Below are 16,912 nucleotides of genomic sequence, written 5' to 3'. Positions count from 1 at the left end.
GTGAATAATTAGGAGATAAATTAAAATGTTACTGTGTATTTTGACAATAATGTATAACATCAAGTTTACACGATAAAAACATATTTATCTTTGTAGGCTACAAATTAATTAATAATAATAAAACATAATATTTATATTTTTTTTTCATTAATAAAAATATATAAGTATATATTTTTTAATAAAAAGTTACGATTGAAAACAGGGCCGTAACTAGCTTTTTATAAATCTTGGGCAAGATTTTATTTTTGGGATTTTATTTCTCTTAATTTTTTAAAAGTAAAAAATGATAATATAAATACGGAAAATATTATTATACATTTACGAAAAATATTATTTACAAACAAAAATGTTTTAATTACATTTTTCTGAATTTCATTTTCTGCCAGCTTATCAATTATATATCAAAATTGATATTTTTAACAATATTATATTCAATTGAAATTGTTGGAATATTGGACAATTATTCCTGTCCCATATCACATAATTTTTTATTAATTTTAATTTACAGAATATCTCTCACACAAAACAATAGAAACGGGAAAAATGAGAAATATTCGAAGAACAATTCATTAATATTAATAATATTAAGATATAATTAAACCAAATCAACTCAATTAAATCAAAATCAAAATGAAAAGTTTATAAAATATCAAACGAAATTATATTTTTAATGTTTTGTATCATTGTCGTGATTTCAAATTTAAAATTAAAAGTTTGGACTTTTATTTTTAAACATGCATATATAAGAGAAAGTAGGGGAACTGTGTGCAACGAGTAATTGTGCACATGCTAGTTTGGTATTTTTTCAATAGATAGAGACATTATCATAGTGAAATTTTTACGCAAGAAGTCATCCTCTTAAGATATAACTACAAAAGATACATAAATACGTTGCTAATCAGAGAAGTATTTACAAAAAAGTGAAATTATATTTTTTCTTCTTTTTTTTAGCATACAACAAATAAGGTAGTAAGTCCGTATTTTTAATTTATTTGTTGCATACGTTATTGAAATAGGTTTATTATTATGTGCATCTTTTGAACTATTATTTATTAAGTTTGATTAAGAATTGTTGAAGTAATCGTATTTCATATCGAGTCAAGTCACGGGCAGCTGTGCGCAAGCGATTTGAAATGCACACAATTATCCATCTTTCATATACTATACTATGAATAGCATTAATTTTTTCGTTTCTTCTTTGCACTATTATTTTATTTTACCACTTTATTTTGTCAAAGTCTATATGCATTATTATTATATTATTAATTTTGTATTTTTACTTAATGTATGTACAGTAAAGTATCCCATAAGTTTTGGCCAATCGCTTTTATATAGATAAGGACTAAACTCAAAAAGTTCTCTACCTGGATCAATTTTTAGTTATTAAATTAATTATTAATTATCTTGTTAACTGCTGCGAAAATTGCAAAATGGTCTTTCTTTTTATTTATACAAAAGCGATTGGCCAAAATAGGACATTCTTCCTTATATTTTAATACATGATATATGTTGAATAGTTGAAATGTAATATGTTAATATACAAGATGTTTGGAAAGTAATGATAAATCTTTTGCATAGGGGCAGAATGGATTAAACTGAAAAGAAAAGTCCTCTATCATTTTACGATTTTAGCAATAATTAATAAGATATTAATTGCTAAAAATTGTCAAAAATCAGTCTTCAATAATTTTTTATTCAAATATTATTAATTTTATAGAAAAATTGTATAAGACAAAAATTTAAATTTTATTTTCTTCTCATAAAGTTCTAAGAATTTTTTTAGAATTTTTTAATAAGTACTTTCTCATGTTTTCTCATGTTGATAAAAATAAGATGCTGTCCTAAAAAGTTGATCAAAAATTCTATCCATTCTATTCTTATGCGAAAGATTTATCCTTACTTTCCAAACACCCTGTATATTTATATTGTAATATAATAAATGTAATTTCTTTCTTTGTCAACATTCCATAATATTCATTCCATAATATTCTTTCATTTCTTACGACTTATGCTTTGCACACAATTACCCAACTCATGCACAATTATGCCCCGACACGCGAGAAATTTTTTCGCTTTTCCGTTTTTTCCTTTTTGTCAAATATAACCTGAAAATGTGGGAGAAAATGATTTAAAAATGTGCACATCATGTTGATGAACCAGGAAAATAGATTTATTTTTGTTGTGAAAATTATTTCGATATAGGTATTATATAAAATGTGTTTTTTGTGCTCTTTAATTATAACAATTATGAAAATATTAATCATATTCGTGGAAAAATATCTAACATAACCTAAAACGTAAATTAAAATATTGTTAAATATAAAGGTACTTTGGGAATTTGTAAAATTATTCTACATTTAAAATTATTTTATAATTGTAATTCATAATTAATAAAAAAATGTTTTTAATGTGTAAATGCATTTTTGAAATGCATTTTTGAAATGTTTATAATCTTAAATTAATAAAATTTATTAGAATAACTTGTTTTTTAATTTTCAAACATTTTTTCTTTTGCAAATGTTATGAAATTATCAACTAAATCTTTTTTAGTAAAAAAATTAAATGATAACTTGATAATGTATAAACTGTTCTTTCCAATTGATAATGTATAAATTGTTTTTTCCTTTTTATATCTAATAATGTATGTTGACAACTTATTATCTAATTGTTTTGCTTTAGCTTGTTAGATTACTTTATAAAGTTAGAGTTGTCATCTAAATTTTCAGTCGTAGATTCATTGTCATCTCATTAGTTGTAATAAATTTTTTTGTAGTTGTATACATTAAACAAGGCTGATTTTCTTCAATAACATTCAATTTCAGTTGAAAATGCAGACTCATATGATTATATATGACTCTATTAATCCACATTAAGAAGGCTATACCATGCTTACATTCTCTTATAATTAAATTCAATTTATTTATAGAAACTTATGTATTTATATTGTTACAAATGTGTATTAGTCTGTGCGTGCGTGCGTGCGTGCGTGCGTGCGTGCGTGCGTGCGTGCGTGTGTGTGTGTGCGTGCGTGTGTGTGTGTGTGTGTGTGTGTGTGTGTGTGTGTGTGTGTGTGTTGTGTGTGTATAAAAACTTTTATCTTGGATTTATTTTTAGTTTGTATTTTTAAAGTCGCAAATGACTACTTTATATTTAAACGACTTTGTTTGTTGAATTATTATTTTTATGAAATAAAAATTTAATTGTTTTTTAAAGTATTGCTCTCAAATATTTTAACCTTGATGCTGCACATTCAAGGCATTCTATGGATTATTTTTTTTTCTTCGTCGACAATACAGATTATAATATAATTTTTTTATTGAACTCGATATTCAAGATAGATTTCCTTTTTCTGTACAAATAAAATTTCTTTGATGCTAACATAATGTAGGTTATACTTCGCTATACAGTGTAATTTTCTCTTGATGATCTGGTGAAAAAATTTCTCATAATTTTTACGAATTGGAATTTTTCAAAAATATTCAAAAATATTGTGACAAGTTTACATCTTTTCTCAGAATTTTTCAGACAAGTGAATTTTGAAATTTCTCATCCCACAATTTAAAACATTTTTTTTAATTTTTTACATTTTATATATAACATTTCATTAGAAATTATACTTACAAAAAGTCTTAGAAATCTTACGATATTTTATAATTAGCTCAAAAAATACTAAGAACAGCGAGCACTTATTTAATTATTCAGTCATTCCGTTGAATGCGCCCATTATTTCAGAAACGTTGAATTGCAAAATTGCGAAAGTTGCAACAACATCCGAAACGTAGATTCAATGTTGAAGAAACGTCTAATGTTCATTGAATTGCAACATCTGTGAGATGTAAAATATTTTTCGCATATTAATTAATTCAGTTTTATTATTAAAATAAAAGTATTATTGATTGATATCATTTTCTGGAACACACGACAAAATTATAATTGAAAAAAAAACGCTTTCCTCTTCATTTGAGAATTAATTTTCTTATTTTTCTAAGCAGTCACCCATCCAGTCTTGTACCTGGTCAGTGCTTAACCTCTGCAATCGTACGAGAACTGCTGCTTCGATGATCCACGAATATTAAATATTGGTGAATGTTTAAAACTGGCACATAGATACATCCCAGTGAGAAATGATAATGGAATCGACATTGTTAATTCGAAATCAAATCGAATTCGATATCAATTTTATTATCATTTCTCACTGAGATAGAAAGACTACGATTGACAACGCGCTTTTATCGATAAAATTTTATAAAATAAAGTACGAGTATAATATATTAGCGCGCTAACATCATTGTAACTGCGTTCTGAAACGCAGCCCACGACCCACGAGTCGACGTCGCGTATTGACTAATCAAACACAAACAAGCATTCTGTACGCGCGGCCGATTCTCGCGTAAACATATTATCGTTTAAAAATGAATTTTGTTAAAAAATCAGTTAAAGTGATTTAAATTTTCTATTTCCAGATAGCAAAGCACGTCTCAGCAAAATCACATAAATCTGTGATTGCTTATGATTAGCATAGATTTGTCTTCAACGATTTCGAATATATTGATATTGTAGCAATATGCAGGAAACAATGTATATATATATATATGTATTGCCAGCAGTTTAACAGCAAGATAGTTACATCAATATTATCTTGCGTTGTCAGCCAACTGCTGGCAAGTTGCTACTCAATATTATCATATCATGAAGGCATCAAGTTTCCAACAAATGAGGATTCCGTTGCTGCAATTCTGGTAGCAACACATGCTTAGCAATGCATACTTAATGAGCAACATGCTAGCAAGATAGACACGTTGGTATCTTTATATGATATTTTATTATCGTTCATTTTTTTATAAAATGAAATAGATTTTGATATATATATATAATTCGTTCAATATAATTTCAACAACATTAATGTAGTTGCAGCAGTAATGTAGTTGTAGCAACATTATAATAATTAATATGGAAGAATCAATAAAGATTCAATTTATAATACAATTTGTTCAATATTGTTTCAATGTTGCAGCAATATTAACAATCAATGTAAGAGAACTAATGTAGATACAACATTGATAAAACATTAACACTTAATATTCACACATTGCAACATTTCAGCAACATTTTATCAATGTTTTGTGCTGTATGGGTTTCTGTCCGCGAGAGTGTGTACTGATGATGTTCGGGTTATTATTTCAATCGTTTCTTAAAAAATGCCAGCGTAGCCTCTCTTAGATTTCTCTCTAATGATATAATTAATATTTCAAATCGCAAGATACCGATAATATACTATTAAAAACATAATCAATCCTGAACAAATTTTCAAGCCTTCAAGCCTTATCAAAAAAAGCTCCGGGGCGAGGGCCCGGAGATAATTGAAAAATGTTGACATTATAGACAATGTTAATATACATTTGCGATTATTAACGTAAACATTTGGCTAATACATTATTCAAAATTCATGATTTCTTTATTGTAAGGTGCTCCATATATAAATAAGTATGCATACTTGTAATACTATAATATCTTGTATATTAGCGCAAAATTACAATATTTTTCTCTACATATATTATCTTTATATATTAACACCGATGAGATATTATAAAGGATCGTCGGCCCTGGACAAATGACTATTAATGGGCCCCAAGAAAAACGATGATATTACTGACAATTAATAAAAATTTACGATTATTAACAGAAATATTTCGATAATTTATTATTAAATTCGTTATTTTTTATTATACAAATACTGTATAAATAAGTACACATACTGTTAATACTATATCTTACATATTGCCAAAAAATTAAAATTTTTTCTCTGCAATTATCATCTCTATTGATAATCAAACTCAAATAATATTAAAAATCACACAAATAAAAATCGAGTATTATTATTATTTTAGACATATATACATGTCTACGAAACTAATAAATTATGAAATTATCAAAATTATGAAAGTATCATATTATCAGTTTCTTATTCTTAATCACTTAAATTTTAAGTCACGCGATATAAGCGCCGATGATCTTTAATAGTATCTCGTCGCATTAACTCAGAAAAAACCGTTACATAAATTATTATATAATTCAAGTGGTAATATTTTTAATTTTTGATAAATTATATCTCGGTAATACATATGCATGTATTTCAACAAAAAAATTAAATGAAATCTTTAAATTACATCAATTGCGAAAAGAACATATATTTTCTTGCAACATACTGTTGTACTTTGTATTTATGCTTGAATTTTTACCAATATAACATCCAAATGATAGTATCTTTATATTTCCTTTCAAGAATTGTTATATTCCAATCCAAGAGATTGTACTTTTATTTCTTAAAAAAATAAAAATTTTAATTTTAATAAATAAAATCCAAATGGTACTATCATTGTATTCTCATTTTCAATATTCCCATTAAAAAATCTTTCTATTTCAACCCAAGCAGGGGCGGCGATCTGTATATGGAATGGTGGAGGATTTGAATTTTACATGTGTGGAATTTCCGCACACGTCGAGCTACAGCTAACTTAAATTTTTAACGAATAAAGGTATATTTTTACGAGCCGCTCAAAATCTGCCATTTCTACTAGCCGAGTTTATGAATGAATTTATAAATAAAAATAACATTCGACGAACTACATTCGCAATAAAGAATAAAATGAAGAATACCAAAATAAGTGTTCGTGTATTTTATTCATTTTTTGTTTGTTATTGTATATTGTAAGTAGATCTATAAATATTTCCATTCCTTTCGGAGGAGGATTTCTTCATTCGAACTTTTTTTTTAGACGTCTTTATACGCGTCCCCCAGAACTCGGACTCACTCCACACATACAAAAAATTTACTCCGCGAATCCAAGTGATATATAATATCTTTATCTTTCCATTCTTTTATATTTGCAATGGAATACAATATTTAATCGCAAAAAATTAAAGACGAAGCAGCAAAATTGTAATTTTAATATTAATTAAGATATTTCTCCGGCTACAATCGTGCTAAAAAATTAATCGCGTGCCATCTACGAATATGCCTCTCCGCGCGTAATATCTGAAAAGAGAAACTTTTGAAGCGAACGTACACACACAGACATACATGCATAAATGTCTATGTGCACGAACACTAATCCGCACTGAAGATAGTTCAAGCATGTCCCTGTTTCATCGCTCGATGTGCAAAAAGAACAATTCTATCAAATTACAAATTTAAACTATTCTAATTCAGAAAGGGTAAAAAATCTATTTAGATCATTCACTAGATCTCCTATTTTTTTTATAAGATTTTTATAATATTTCTACATTATTACATAATTTTTTTTTTTAATCTGTAGAAGATTTTTCACCGCAAAATATTAAAACGTTCGGTAAAGTTGATATAGAAGTTTATGTATTAAAAGCTGAAACTTTGAAGGTGAATATTTCCATTTCGCTTTGAAATTTTAATTATACATAGATAAAATTTATTTTAAATATAATATTCAAATTTTAAAAAAATCTGTAGAAACTCAATTATTCGGAAAAATATCTTAAACAGTAAACTTCATTCATTTCTTTTATGTTACATTTACTTATTACATTTTGAGGTTTAACAGCACCAAGTTCTTTTATATAAAAAAATTTTGTTTTTAATAAAATTTTGTGTTGCTTTCCCGCCACAGACTTCTACATATACTACTAGATTGCTAACTCCTTAGGACAAACTTATATGAAATAGATCCCGAAATTATATGGCAGTTCTGCACGCGTCACGAATATACCCAAAGGAATACAATATGACTGTGTTTTGCATCAATTGTTAAACGTATAATCTTATGAAAGTGATCTCATGTATACATATTTAGAAAAAAAGAACAAGAGAGAAAGAGATATTCATATATTTGATTCGTGAAGTAACTTTCCGCGTACTTTAAACGTCTCTGGATGTTTGGACGGAAAAATATTGAATTTAAAGAGTCGTGTCCATTGAGACTTTTGTTCAAGACGTCGAGGACAACAACATATTTTAATTTCAGTCAATTTAATCGAGAGACATTTTCCATAAGATTTGTGCGGGGTCCTTTCCTTTATATTTTTATATACTACGTTATTGTTCAAGATGATTTCCATATTTTTATATTGATATATTTACTTGTTTTTTAAAAAATATATATTAATATCTCATGCACTTTGTAGTGTTTAACATCTTCTTATAAACGATATATGAATTAATCAATTTAGTACACATTTTTTTCCGAAGAACCGAAAAGTACGCACCGTCTTACCTTTTTCTACCTTTTTTTGAAAGTAAGTTTTGTACTGCTATCACGTTTTGTAATGTTTACTGTTTCCTTATTAATTCATTTTATAATCAATTAAAAGTCTTTCTCGCGGAACTTATATTTGTACTGCCTTCTTACCTCTTTCAAAAAGATTTATATGTAATATCATGGATTTTGTAGTTTTTAATGACTTCTTATATAAAGAGTATATAAATTAATTACTTTAGTGCATATTTTAATAAAGATTTTTAACTGTAACGGGATTGAAAAGTCACTCATTATTTACAATGAGCTTGAACGATCATTTGTTATTATTTGTAACGCAATACTTTTTACTCATTGTAATGAGGAACGTTATACGTTACTCATTAAAAATAACTTTTTCAGTGAGTAAATGCGTAATGGTTAAGAGTTCATTTTTAAAATAACTTTTCCAAGCTTAGCACAAAATTAATATAATTGTTATCATTGTAATCATAAAAAACTACAACGTTATCAAATTGTTTTTATAAACGACTGTAATCTTATAAACAGTATATGAATTAATTTAGTACACACTTTTTCCGAAGTAACAAAGAATACGCATTTTTAGCGTCTTTTTCTATCCTTTTTTAAAAGAATAAGTTTTGTATTAATATTACGTATTTTGTAGTATTTAATATTTTCTTATATTTTTCAGTTTAGTAAAATTTTTTTCTCGTCTAACATACAATATATTTACAGCGCTTTCTTACCTCTTTCAAAAAGATGAATTTATATGCTAATATCATGCCTTTGTAGTGTCATTATAAATAATCTTTTTAGTAAATAAACGCGTAATGATAAAATGTTACTTTTTAAAGTAATTTTTCCAAGCTTAGCACAAAATTAGTATAATCGTTGCAATCATAAAAAAAATGCAATCATTATCAAATCGTTTTTATAAATAACTGTAACGATAAAATTTACGGCATTACTTTATGACTCATCCCTGCATTTTTTTATAGAAATATACTTGTATAAAATGTTTCTTTTCAATTAGTTATTCAGTCAAATGTTCCATAAAATAAGAATCATGGAAAGATTCTTAACTGCAAAAATTTAAACTTTTTGGATCGCCTATTTATCAGTATTTTAAATATAACGAGTATAAATATAAAATAATTCGTAAAACATATAAAATTAAATTAAAAGGAATCATAAAGCCTAACTATGAATACAGACATAAGATACAATAAAATTACTTTTTTCGATAACTTTTATTTAACTTCATTTCTTTTTTTCAATCTGTAATTAATACTTAATGTAGATTTGCGATACAATTCTTGTTTTCCTGCTACATTTCCTGTAACCTTCGGAAAGTTTAGCAGTCACTCATCCCAGAGTTAAAGAGTTATTAAAAATGAAACAGGAAATTCAACATTGATAATGTTGATCTTAACATATATTGTCAAGATAATGACTCTGAGCGACCGAAGGGTGTTGGTAGTCGCTCGTTGATTATTAAGAAATTATTAAAATTAAAATGGGCAATTTACTTTCGATGATCTTGCGATGACCTTCACACACATTATGAAGGTCATCACACCTTCGGACAGTAATAGCACTCACCACGCGTTATAAAGTTATATAAAAAAATTAAAATAACCTTGATTCATATTGTCGAGGTCATAACCCTGAGTGATCGGACAGTTTTAACAGTCGATTCTTGTTTGTTAAAAAATTATTAGAGTTTTTTTTATTATGACAATATAAGAAGGCATACAGCCATTAGAAGCGAGTCTATTAAAGCAGGAACTACATACAAGACTAATATCACTAGCACGTTCTTAGGATATATTTCCATTACTGAGGAGAATGCAAGGTTCCCCTCATAATCACAGACTATGTGTTCATATGTTAGATTATCTAACTTATAACTAAGACTATAAAATAAAATTTTACACTGAATCGCAATAATATCGCGCAAAAACATAAGCTAGATTGACAGCTACTGAAACAGATCCGTAAAAATTAAAACAACAGACAGTTATGAGAAATATCTTTTCTTAATAGCTAAATATGTAATAACATAAACTGTAATAACCTAAATTAAGGTAACATAAAATAAGAAGTATAACATGTCGCCGCGTTGACTTAAATTGAATCAAATTAACATAAATAAAAGAATGAAAATTAGAATACTAAATAAACTTATCAATAGAGCAGATAAACGTGTTTAAGACATTATATTATTATAAATTGTATCCTCATCAATTGTAGCCATGAAGTATTCGACAGAAGAGGGAGGAGGGCTCTTGTCCTGACCAGAGCATTTGCAATATCCGTCTCTGTTCCGTAAAAGTACTACATTCCCAAAAGACATGATTTCAGGAGTTTCACATACGTCGCATCTAACACACAATGGAGAATCCACCATGCCGAAGCGGAAAAAACTTTTCCTCAAGGATGTATGGATCTAATTCTATTAATAATCGCAACTATCCTTCTCTTTATTTTAAATTTTCTGAATTTGATGGAATCCAAACGTGTTTGGACTCCATCAAATAGTCGTTACAATATCCTGCATCGCGAGTACTGTCGTACTAGCGACTCATCGCCACCCAAACAATTCACTGTACATGTATCGATTCCAGATTTGAGAATTCAAACTGGGATTCCCAATTGCGTATCTCTGCCAGAGACAACTTCCCTAGCCAACCTATCTGCTTGTTCGTTGCCTGAAATCTCTGTATGGTTAAGAATCCATATGAGCTTGATCTCAACTCCCCTGTCTCTAATCAAATGAAGGGCTAATAAAGAGAATGAGATGCGATTTATCCTGGTGATCAAACTGTCCGTTCACTGCACTAAGGATCGATTTAGAGTCCGAGAAAATAATTAGCTTGGGCCACCCGTAGTTATATCCTAGTTCCAGAACCATAAGAATTGCTTCGATACAATATGAAGAGATAAAATCCGCACACCTATATCCTTCAGAGATAGATCCATCATAAGATATCACTACAAAACTAACGTATTACGAGTTTTCTACACATGATCTATCAGTGAAAAGACACATAGATGAATTAATCTTCTCGTTGAATAATCCTAAAAAAGTGACAGTAACATCATATTTACGCCTACCAAAAAATTTACCATCTTCAAGATTAACTTCTGGATGAAAAAGCAAAGCATCGAATGACTTTGAGAAGCACAACGGACCACCATAATTAGGAAAATAGTGCTTTTTAGCGTCTACGTCCTCCTGAGCTAACATAATCGAGCTCGACTAACGCAGTCGCACGGGAGTTTCTGCCAATTCTCTAAACTCTTCCAAGGATTCAAGGAGGTGACTTCTAGAATTTGTTGCTAGTCTAGACAGAAAATTTCTCCCTAAGTATCGGAATCTAACAAATAGGGGAGGCTCCTTCGCCTCATATAGAATATAATAATATTAATCGGAGTACTCTGTCTATGACCCAATCTAAGAGCTCAGTACTGAATTTTGTTAAATTCAAGTAAAAGCTTATTCGAAAGATCCTGAAGCATGAAACCTCCATATTCTAGCCTAGATCTAATCAAGGCATGATAAATTAATCTAAGTAATCTTAAGTAAGGGATCGATGCCCCATCAAAGGCGCCCGATACACTTCATAATTCGTAATGGACAAATACAACGATTTTTATATAATTAACGTAAATTTATATAATTAACGTGAGTAAATCATTCTAAATTAGATTGTAAATTCATCCCTAAGAACTTTCTATCTTATCAGAATTTGCAGTTACTTTTCCCTGAACTCGAATCGAAAAAGATCTAGTAAATCTATAACATAGGGCTCAGTACACTGTGGCAACCCTTTGAAAAGCCAAAAAACTTCTTTTATTTCTCCGTATCTACACCACACTTGACGCGCAGATATCAAATTGTAAATAAAGCGGCAGAACATGGGGGATATCCAGATTTGTCAATCTGTTAAGTAATATATCAATTAAAATATTATCATATGCTTTGATATCAAGAAAAACAGTTGCCACCGGAGTATCCGTTTGAAAGCCTCTGAGAATTTCCGCATAGAGAATTGCTAAATTATTATATTCATGCATAAAAGCCCTCTACGAAAATCAAACTGCGATCCAGGTAATTTATTCTCACTCTCCAACCACCAATTTAATCTATTACTTAGAATTTTCTTTCCATTACCTTGCATAGACAGAGTGCGAGAGATATCGGCCGAAACTTTCGGCCATCTGCTTTGGGTATAAACGTGATTAGGTACTTCCTCTAACCTGATGGGAAAGATCCACTAACAAAAATGGAATTGCAAATGCAAAAAAAATGTATATCTATCCAGCTGCTTGATAATCAATACCGTCTCGATAGAGTCGAGAACGTAAGGGCAAGCACTTGACTCTACTTCCTCTTACGTTCTCATCTGGACGGAGTAGCTGAAAGTCGTCTCGGCCACAGCCAATTATGACCGTGAATACATGGTTTCCATCTCCATAGATTCCAGATCCGTAATAAGTTTTACTTTCTCATCCGTCAAAATCCGAAAAAATTCCCAGTCTGTGTTCCTAGCGTGTAGACGCAAACTTCTATTCCCAATTCTGTTTGCCTTGAGCCTCAATGATAATAGATAAGTGATCACTGTCCTATGGATCAGGACCGACATACTAATTCAATACTAACGTAAGCGAAATATTAGTCAAATTAATTACTGAATTGGTATGATAAGATGCACAGAAAAGTGGAGGATCGTTCAGCAGTAATAAATCGCTACCATCTATTGCCTCCCACAGACTACCACTAGTACGGCAAGTATTGGCAGAGCCCCAAACGATATTATGGGAATTAAAACCAAAAAGGACTTTATCTTGAAATTGTGAGAAAAATCTTTCCCATTCACAAGTCGTAATAAAACACGTTTGACAGACGGTAACACAAGATCAAATGAAGGATTCGCCCCCCACAAGGATCTCGATCACGCAAGCTTCTACTTTACTTCCATATGTCTCGGAAATTTGTGCTCTTCTATATCTAATGTTATTCCTAATTGCAATCATTACATCTCCTCCGCGGCCAAATCTATCCTCCCTCACCGTATCGAAAAATCTCTTAGTTTAAAACTTTGTTAGGAGAGAGAGCCATGTTTCTGAAATAAAAATTAAATTAAAATCTTCGCAGTGTTCAGATAGCTCAGTTATATTTAAACATAATGGATATAGCGTTCCAATGGAGAATCCTCAAATTATTAAAATTAAGTTTTCGATTATTTACTTGCATCATTATCTTCTTTAATCAAAATATCGCATCAAAGTATCGCATTATGCAAATCTATGATTTTCTTAATACGCTCACACAAGATTCCGCATCTTTATCCGTTAAAATCTGTTCAATAATATTCTTCTTCTTGATGCTTCCGTTGTTATTTGAGCTCAGCATCGATATAAAGGGGAACTATCTGCCAGCTCTAGGTAGCTCCTCTGAGTTTCGTGGGCGGTAGAATCCATATCCGGAAGACGTAGAAAGTTAAGTGATTTAACTAGAACCACTCAGCAAATTGATGTTCTTCTCCACGAGTAATCTCGCCTCCAAAAAAAGAAAGGTTATCAAAAGCATAACCCTTGCAATCTCCATATGCTTTTTAAGTACTGGACAGACACGGTCCGTAGTATTGTGTGGGCCACTATAGTTAATATACTTTTTCTCTAAACCGCAGGAGCCTCTTGAGATGAGCGATAATCACCAGCACAAATTTAAGCAAATCTCACAATATTTACTTATGTGACCAATATGGCCACGTTTAAAGCATCCTAATTGATTGCACATATGGAGAGACAGGTAATACTGCCTCCCAAATGATAATCTTGTCTGATAAACTCTCGCCTCTGATTTCCAAGTACTACTTCTGAGTCCTCAAATTTTCTAGTAGAGCTATTGCGCCTTCCTAATCTAAAAAGGTTAGAGATCACTATGTTAGAATTCTCTTCTTCGATGATTTTCTTTACTTCGTCCATACTCATATCTTCAAGAATTTTCTTAATCACCATTTTTCTACTAATCTCAGTATGAAGGCAATGACCCCTGCTTCTTCAAGTAATTTGTTTGAGGCACTATTAGCCACAGACTCAGATAAGAATGTCACCTTCTATATATCACGAGAATACTTGGCAACCTGGTTAAATTTAATGTTGAATTTATTTAATGTTCCGGAGATTTTAACCAGCGACATTTTCTTCTTACTAGATGTATTGTCAGATCTGGAACGCAACATGATAACATAAGGTGTTCTGCTAAAAGTATCATACTTGAGCCTTTTAATTGTAACTGCATTGCCAGAACTATTTTTTTTATCTTCCTTAGGTACATCCTTATTCGTGCATTGCATGATAAGATGATTCATGGTCTTCAGATCCACAACAATCCTGGATACCCCTCCACGGAGGTATCTGGATCATTCAGCTTTGATCTAATTTTCTTTGAGTCGCGAGGCAATTTAAGAGTAACTGTTGGCGATAGAACCATTGTCGATTGCGTTTCAAGGCGCCGACTTCATATCTGCAATTTCACCATCAGATAACTCCATTTCTGTACCTCGAGAAGGCTTTTGCAATAAACATCTCATCATCCTCTCTGATTTTTTCAAATCCTGGGAAATCCACCCGCGAATTGACGGGCACGTATCTTGGAGGTTAAGCTTCGACACTTGTCGCACACGCCAAACAATAGGAAAGTGATAAAAAGGCCCTTCCGGGGGGGCAGAATAAAGGAGAGTAAGAGATGGAGCAAAAGCCGCAATGAAATATTCTTCTAATTATCACAAAGTCGCGAAAAAAGTAAGCACGCCAGAAAAAGACATCGTGTCTCTTCGAAATACTTCTTAGTTATTAAAGAGTAAAGTAAAAAGGTTGAGATTGCCATCTATCGACTGAAGTAATGGATCGAGATGTAATGGGCCAGGCAGACGACGTTTACAGAAATAAACGTTACTGAAATAAAATTTCAAAAAAATTTGGAACTTGTTGCAATACTTCCACTCGTAGGGCAAATAGAAAAAAAATGCACTTTCATTACACAATTCGTGTACACGCACCGGCAGAAATGGTGTCCTCTGGCGTTCGACGCGCATTACATATGTATCATATTTTCAATATATCATGTTTTTTAAATTTATTTTGTTATATGTTCTTATATTTAATTGTAAATTTAATTTTGCAATCTTGCGATACAAAATATTGATTTCATTTGCACACTGCAAATTTATAAATCCAAAGCTATTACAATGAATCTCAAAATTACACGTAATTATACACAAAAATTTTTTACAGTATTAAAAATTTTTATGTATAATTACAACATAATAAAAGTATTATTATATTGGTGAGCGAGAGACACCGGAGTATCTCACTCGTAGGGAAAAGTGGGGGAACTGTGCGCATCCTGGTATTTTTTCAATGGATAAAGACATCACTATGGTAAAATTTTTACGCAGATCGTCCTCTTAAGATATAATTACAAAAGATACGACATAAATACGTTGCTAATCAATGAAATACAAAAAAGTGAAATCACTTTTCTTATTATTTTAGTAGTTCAAAAATAAAATATAAGTTGATATTTTTAATTTGTTTGATTAAAGTTGCATACGTTATAAAATTATGTTACTATGTGCATCTTTTGAGCTATTATTTATTAAGTTTAGTTAAGAAATGTTGAAGTAATCGTATTTCATATCGAGTCGCGGCGGGCAACTGTACGCAAGCGTTTTGAAATGAGCACAATTATCCATCTTCCATATACTATATGACTAGCACTAATTTTTTCGTTTTTTTCTTTGCATTATTATTTTATTTTGCCAAAGTCTATGTGTATTATTATTATATTAGTTTTGTATTTTTGCTTAATATATGTAATATATGTAATATATATTTAAAATATATTTAATATATATTTATATTGCAATATAATAAATATATTATATTTTCTGATTTCTTTGTCAACATTCTATAATGCATTCATTTCCTATGACTTTAGCTTTGCGTACAATTATCCATGCGTATAATTATCCGACGCGCGAGAAATTTTTTCGCTTTTTCGTTTTCTTCCTTTTTATCAAATATAACTTTATTGAATGAAAAATCTGTTCAATATGAGGATATGTGATGGTAGAAAAATGTTTATAGTTTCTATTTCCTAAGTTTCTAAGTTTATATACTTATATCGCTTTGAACTTGTAAAATCATTCCAGAACAATAAATTTCCCTTAGACACGCACAATTCACTCACTTTCCCCTACTAGTAATATATATGAGAGACAGCGAAAGGACACCACGAGCCAATATCACGTCCAATTACGTTTTCTCTCTCAATCATGCGCCTTGCGCTAAGGACAGAATATCGGAACGCCTCCCACTTTTCTCCCTTCGCACTGCTCGCCTTCTCCACATTTCCAATAATACGTACGTGTGCGCTTCGGTACGAATGTGTAGCGCCGCACGCCGAACGCCAGGGGACACCATTCCTGCCGTGTGTGTACACGCTATCGATTGACCATGCACAGAATTGTCATAGCCGTCATTGAAATATAATAATCGTGATCTTAGAAAACTCATTGCTCGGCGTAAAAATATTTAGCAATGTCTCGCGTTAAGAACGCTACGCGTTTCCTTAGCGCCGAGTCACTACCATGTCTCTGGATTACATA

The sequence above is a fragment of the Atta colombica genome, unplaced genomic scaffold, assembly GCF_001594045.1.
Source record: "Atta colombica isolate Treedump-2 unplaced genomic scaffold, Acol1.0 scaffold185, whole genome shotgun sequence".
NCBI lineage: Eukaryota > Metazoa > Arthropoda > Insecta > Hymenoptera > Formicidae > Atta > Atta colombica.
This window is presented reverse-complemented; position numbering follows the sequence as displayed.